We start from the raw sequence: 7,260 nt of genomic DNA, 5'->3' as shown, positions 1-7,260 counted from the left end.
AGAGATTAATTAATTTAAGCTGTCAGAGCTCTAATTAATTAATGGATGTTGGATATTTTAAATACGGAGATTTAATAAGTCTAAATACAAGCCCCGACTCATCACCGGCAATAAAGGGGTAAGTCAGTATCGGTTCTCTAGTGGAATGAACTGATATTTATAAATTAATTATGGTCTGGGCTGACCATGGATAAATTAATTTATTTGAGGCCCATCTTTATTCCTTGTATCTGGTCCCTGGGCTGGCCCAATGTCTCCAAGCCCTAGAAGATAGTAAAATCGGCCCTCTCACCAAAAGTGGCGCCTCCTCCTTCTTTGTGTATTATTAAATACAGCTGTCAGCTCTCAGGAAAATACACTGATAAAAATTAGGGTTTTGAGAGCAGAGGGAGGCGCAGGAACGTGATTGGCTTTCTGTCTTGGGAGTTCTCATAGTTCGTTGTCCATCCAACGTTGGGAATTGAGCGGGATACAGTCGAGAATATCAGAGCTGGAGTCTGAATCATTCGACGCGATCATCAATCATCTGTGCATCCAATTCTCAAGTAAGTATTTCCTAACACCTATGTGCAGCTGTTAAATTCATAGGAGCATGTTAGGAATTAATCGTTGTATGATGAATTAATAATAATCCAAGAAACGATCATCGGGCAATCGAGTATTAATTCAATTTAATATTCCTTCAGCAGGATCATTCGAATATGCATCAGAATCATCCGCCTTCAACTCCACCAGCTCAGATGATGAGAGCCAAGTCCTCATGGCCAACGACACCGAAAGCGTGACCGACAACAGCTACGACAACGGAATGAATGGGCCAGAGGTAATGTCACGCCCCGACTTTTAGAAAAAGAACGTATAAATGTCGAAGCATGACTAAAAGAGAACTCAATAACTAGAAGTGAATGTAAACCGAATTTAACTGAGTAGAGAATGGTCTGAACCCAAAGCGTAAGATAAGATCATTTTACATTAGTAAACTGTACAAGAGTCGTCATGATATACAAAATAGGAAGCGGGTGGAGATACACAAAAGAGTTGTTCCATTAAAGGAACTAGTTATATACAATAGAAAAAAAGATCTTCATCTCAGCACCACACTCCACATCTGCCGCTCAACCTGCAAACATTTTAAAAATATTTGGCTGAGCACTATTGTACTCAGTGTGCTATTGCCGTTTATAAAATATTTGGAAGAACCGTATAATAAAATGTTTCATGCTTAACAGTATGCATATGAAGTTTTTAAACATAAATCATACATCATAAGCATACAAAACTTTACTTTCTTTAACTGCCTTTACTATTGGTATAACATATAACTGTATGATTGTCGAGGAATTTTCTTCCACATACGATTCCCTTCATCAGAACTGAGGAACCTGGCCAAGTTCTACCCAGTTCTGACTTCCGTGCGCACTACACTCTGGCTAGTACTAGCTCAGAGCACGATCGTTAACTCCTTGTTAATTGGCAAAGCCAACTTCATGCCAGTTAATAGCACATACCCAATAGAGAGTAAAACATTGAAGCATGAACATTCACATTTTGCTTTCATAAATATCAGAGCTTAATAACTCAAAAAGTACATTTGAACATAAACACACCTGATATACAAGATGGTTTTGGTCTCTCTATAGAGTGGTTCCACTTAGGTATCTTCTTCAGTTGGGCCTACAATATAAACCTTAGGTTTAGTGTCGATAAACTAAAGCTACAACATTATCATATATAATCTACTCTTCATCATAGGTCTATACTTCAATCCTAGATTCGCAACACCGACTTAATAAATTATAAAGTTTTAGTATATCATGAGTATGCATGCTTTTTACTCAATAGTAACATAATTTCTCAACTAAATGCAAAGTACATAATCAACCTTCCGTATTTCACTCAACTTCAAAACATATTATCAATTCATTGAAAATGAATCAGAGAATATGACATATGATTTTGAAAACCTCTAGATGTCTATTTTCTTTTAGAGGAAACTATGAATTAAGATAGTTATTAGGTAATGAGATGTGTACAATTTAGTATAATCTACCAAAAATAGACAGTTTCAGATCATATAATTAGAAATTACATGAAAAATACTAAACCTCATGAAATAAAGCTGAAATTTAAACCACAAGATCACAACACATTATACTTAATATGGAAAAAGTTTCAGATTAATATAACTATATATGACCTTTCAAATAATTTGTCAAATATTAACCAAAATAACTGTCCAAAAATAACACTCTCCAAACTAACTCATTTAGAAAATTTGTATATTATTATATACATTAAATAAAAATATAAAATATACATTTACAGAAACCTAAGAATGTCTAGTTACATTAAAAATAAAATGGCACTCAAACATACCAAAGGAACAGGGGTTTATACACCATGAACTATAACTTAGCAAAACTGTCCGATTTTGACCAAGCCTTTTAAGACTACAAGTAAACATATAAGATGAACTCAAATAACTATGAAATTTTACATGAAGGATATAAACATAATAAAGTTGATTCAGTAAAACTTTCAAATCAAAAGGACCCTTAAAACGTATCGAAACATTAGGTGAAAGCCACTGCCAAGACAAGGGATTTTTCACAGTTTTCGCAACAATTTTCCAACATTTTTGAAAAATACTAATCCTTCACTAAAAATTATGAAATTTAACATGTTGTCACTAAAAGCACTGTAATAGACGTAGAAAAATTTAAAATCCATATCTATGCAGTTTAACCATAAGAAACGAGTTAAGAAATTCAAGGAAAAATTCTTGCCACAACAGGGGATTTCAGCCTCTAAAATAAAAACCCTAATATATGCGTCAAAATTTCAAGAAAATAAGAAACATTATATATCTTAAATCCTTCAACAGCAACATATTAACCTTAAGTGAAAGGCAAGTGAAATTTAAAGATAAAAGTGAAGAGAATAAAATTAACAAGCATTACCCCCTTTTTCGAAAATTTCACAAACTAAAGGAAAGATTAAAGAGCTCTTATTTATTGACAAGTTTGGTGATTTCTCACCACAAAATAGATAAATTTTATATTAATGAACTATACACTTGTAATGCTAATATTTATCTAGAGTACTTTAAATAAAAACAAGCCAACACATTCCTTTATCCAATTATATAAACCTTCTAGAAATAGTAATTAAAATGCACCTATATAAATATATATACTATACGTACACTACACAATCACACACACTACATGCACACGCACACACACATGCATATATAATATAGTAGAGAATTTAATATTATAAGATACATATTTGAATAAATTATAAATAATAATAATTAATGATTTAACTATTTTTTTTTTCGGGTGCGAATCCACTTATTCTAACCCTAAAGAATTTAATTTCTATACTTACTAAATAAATCTATTGACAATTTCTATAGGGATATTACAGGTAAACTCTTATTCGAAAACTCCTTATACTGATAACTATTTGGTGTTTACAGAAGACCACTCAGAATTTGGAGAAAGCTTAGTCGATGAAACTGACGAGTACGATCAGCTCATGACTGATCACTGTCAGTTAAGAAAAATGTTCAAAGATCTCATGCAAAATTAGAAAATGGAAAAGGAGATCAATAAAGAATGAGTCAAGAATCAAACAATCATCTACTTCCCATATGAAACCTGTCTTGATGGACTGATCATAGAGGACAGTCGACTGGAAGAAAAGCTCAGAATTTCTACATCAGAGTGTGACAGAGCATCTCATGAAATCAAGAGGCTCAATCACAAATTGGAGGAAACAATCAAGGACTGCATGATGAAGTCTCCCATGATGACTAACTTTCCGTCAAAAGCTCTAGTTGAAAGCATCGGAGGAAAGGTGGCTCCTGTCGATAAAGGAAAAAATATCTTGATCAAGGAAGCAACTGACACTTATGAAGATAACACTTCAGAAGAATCCAGGGATCATAATATGGAAGAAATTCGAAAGCAAAAGCTGATGGCAAGAAGAAATGTTCCTCCTCCACAAAGATACAGACGAGCCAAGGAGGCCCCCAACCAGTTCATCATTCTGAGAAGACTGGAAAATAGATTTCAGTCAAAGAATGGGGAAGGAACATCGAGACTGAAACAGAGTCTTCCTCACCAGTCCAGGGGGAAGAACAACAGAAACAGTCAGAAATTGAAACCAGTTCAGTTCCAAAGAGAAGAACAACCATGAAGACAAAACTATGATAAGTCCAGACGAGCCAAACGTCAACCACGACAGCATGTAACTAGACAACAAAAGACTCATGTTTTACAACATCAGTCAAGTCTCCATCAGTCAAGAATGACTCACGTATCTCAAAGGAGATACTCAATGGAGCAGAGGGGACCTCAGTATTGCACCAGGCAAAGCTTCCTCAAAAGCGAAGCTTCTAAAAGGAAAGCTCAATAGAAGAGAGCTCATGTGCCAACTGAAGCGCCAACCACTTCAGTCAGACAACCAGCCAAGCGCAAGAGATCAGCACCAAGACCAGTTCTGAAGTAGATATGAGTTCCAAAAGAAACAAGAGCTAACAATGAATGATCCAAACATTGATTGGGTACCTAAATTAACTCTTCCTTGCAGGGCAAAAACAGGAAACACAAAAAGAAGGAAGAAGTTAAAGCCTCAATCAGAACATGGTACCTGGATAGCGACTGTTCAAAGCAAATGACGGGCTACAAAGAATATCTCACTCAATATGTTGAGAAAGCTGGATCAAAAGTTGCATTCGGAGACAACTCATTTGGCGAAACAAAAGACTATGGTGTACTCGACATGGGTAACGCCAGTATCAGTAATGTTAGCTATGTTTCTGGACTAAAACATAATCTGTTGTCTGTGAGTCAATTTTGTGACAGCGGGCTCGCAGTGAAGATCAAGAAAGAAAAATTCACTGTTAGAAACAGTCAGAGGAAGGTGGTTCTGAGAGGGATCAGACAAGGAAGTCTCTATGTCGTCTCATGGGAAGACAGCCCTCCAGAAACATGTCTCATCAGCAAAAACAGCTCGGAGTTCAACTGGTTGTGGCACAGAAGACTCAACCACCTCAACTTCAAAACGATCAACAAGCTTGCTAAGCATCAACTGGTAGAGGGCTTACCCTCTATTGTGTTCCAGAAAAAGCAAGAATGTGAAGCATGTTAAAGAGGAAAACAAACAAGGACGTCATTCAAGTAAAAAACGAGACACTCCTCTGGAAGAATTCTTCAACTACTTCACATGGATCTCTTTGGCCCAGTCTCTCCCAGAGGTTACAATGGTAGGAAATATACCTTAGTTATCGTGGATGACTTCTCTCGATATACTTGGGTCATATTTCTCTACAACAAGAAAGAGACACTGCTGGAATTGCCAAAGCTGCTGAGAAGACTTAGTGTTGAAAAGGAAGTCCCAATCTATTGCGACAGCTCCAGTACTATTGCAATCTCACATAATCCAGTTCATCACACCAGAGTCAAGCATATTGAAATCTGTCATCACTTCATTTGTGATTATGTGGAGAAGAAGAATGTCTCTGTTGAATGGATTCCGACCGCAGTTCAGAGAGAGAAGACTTGCTGACCAAAGCTCTTCCTGAAGAAAGGTTCAATGATCTTTGTGGAAGGATCGACGTCATCAACCCTGAAGAGTGATGTTGTGTTTGAAGATCTCAATAACAGTCACGATGACTGTTGCTCAGCCAACTGGTGCTCTTCAACTGCTGACTTGGAAATCAATGAAGATGAGTTTTCATCTGAAGGGAACTTATTCTGATAAGTCAACCCGAAGCAGTGGTATCGGCTGACTACTGATTAAGGCCTAATTGTTCGTATTTTAGGGGTTTGATTGTGCTAAGTATAAGTTAAATATTCTGAATTTTGGTGCGTTTATGGTTCTGTTTGATGCTTTGTAGGAGTTTTAGATAAATAGGAAGAAGAATGCTAAGTTGGAGATTTTAAAGCAAAAAGAGCGTTTTTGGGCTCAAAGTGGTGTGCAGAGCTGATAAGTCTGCAACGCTGACAAGTGTGTAGCGCTGTCAATTCTGCAGAGCTGACCTTATGCAGAGCTGAACTTCTATCTCCAGAGCAGACCAGACTCGCCAGAGCTCTGACTATTCCAGAGCTGATCTTATCCAGAGCGTACCATATCCAGATCTGACTTTACTCGCCAGAGCCAACATTGTTCCAGCTCTGAATATTCCAGAGTATACAGAGTTGAGTTCCAGCGCTGGCAATCACGCGCATCGTTCCAGAGCTGACTTTCCAACTCTGCCATAACTCGCCAGAGCTACCTACGCCAGCAGTGTTACAGAGCTGGCATTCCTTCGCCAGCGCTGCAGAGACTTGCCGAGCACTTCATCCCTTGCACTCTCCTACGCGCGCACGCTGCCTTGATGTTTATCTTTTAGGCCTAGTTTTGCAAGGCCTTTTTGAGTGTCGCTAGGGTTGATGAAAGGCGATCTATATAAGGGCATAACTGCACACGCTCATGATCATCCTGATGGGACGCGCGCGCCCGTCGCCCGGTGCGCGGTATCAAAATAATTTTGTGTATGCCCTTGACGGACAGTACACGCTCCTATTGCTCGCAACCAAAGAACAGTCTTAGCAGCAAGTATAGGGTCGATCCCACGGAGAGTGAGGAACTACTTTACTCTTCGGGTGCACAAACTGAGTTGCCACGGTCTCAATCTGTATAATCTGCACAAGTAAACTAAACGAAGATCAAATATAACAAGGGGTAAGGTTTACGGTTAGGTCATAACTGTTGTCAATATTTATTTCGGTCATAGGCATACTGATGATCCGTCCATGATCCGTATAAACTCAAGGCGTGGCCCAAAGACATTGGGGCGTTTCAAGAGGTTATACTTCACACTTAGGATGGTTGAGTCCATTGTAGTCACTTGGTCCGAAGGTCACACATTCCCCGGTCACAAGGCAGTGCTTCACTCCTCCTTAGATAGTAGTCATACCCGTTACTCACCAAGTATAACCCTCACCAACCTTCTCTCCCGAGGTCCCCAACTCTGCACTTTGAGTGACACATGCCTCCTGGACACAACCATTTCCGGCTTTGTCAGCCGACCAGTCATAGACATGCTACGACGCCGAGATTGCTTTCCTCGTTTGATAACCATGGCTTTATGCCTCGTCACAGTTGATGGATAGTCTCTAGAGAAGCCCAAGACTGAGGCAGGACAGTGTATCCCATCAATCCTTTCCCCACCTTCCGGATCTATAACGCCTTTTGTTGACGCTGCTC

The 7,260-nt window shown here is 38.5% G+C and overlaps 1 long non-coding RNA gene across 1 annotated transcript; it reads right to left on the bottom strand.

The window, feature by feature from the left end:
- Nucleotides 1-959: 959 nt before the first annotated feature.
- On the bottom strand, nt 960-2,603 carry LOC130988993 (uncharacterized). The gene is made up of 2 exons (XR_009090358.1): nt 1,608-2,603; nt 960-1,120 (listed from the first exon to the last, which is right to left on the bottom strand). It is a non-coding gene; the product is annotated as an uncharacterized LOC130988993 (long non-coding RNA).
- Between the last annotated feature and the right edge of the window lie 4,657 nt (nt 2,604-7,260).

The sequence above is a fragment of the Salvia miltiorrhiza genome, chromosome 6 (genome assembly GCF_028751815.1).
Source record: "Salvia miltiorrhiza cultivar Shanhuang (shh) chromosome 6, IMPLAD_Smil_shh, whole genome shotgun sequence".
NCBI classification, from domain to species: Eukaryota; Viridiplantae; Streptophyta; class Magnoliopsida; order Lamiales; family Lamiaceae; genus Salvia; species Salvia miltiorrhiza.
The sequence above is the reverse complement of the archived record's forward strand: the minus strand, read 5'-3'. Positions and strand labels throughout refer to the sequence as shown.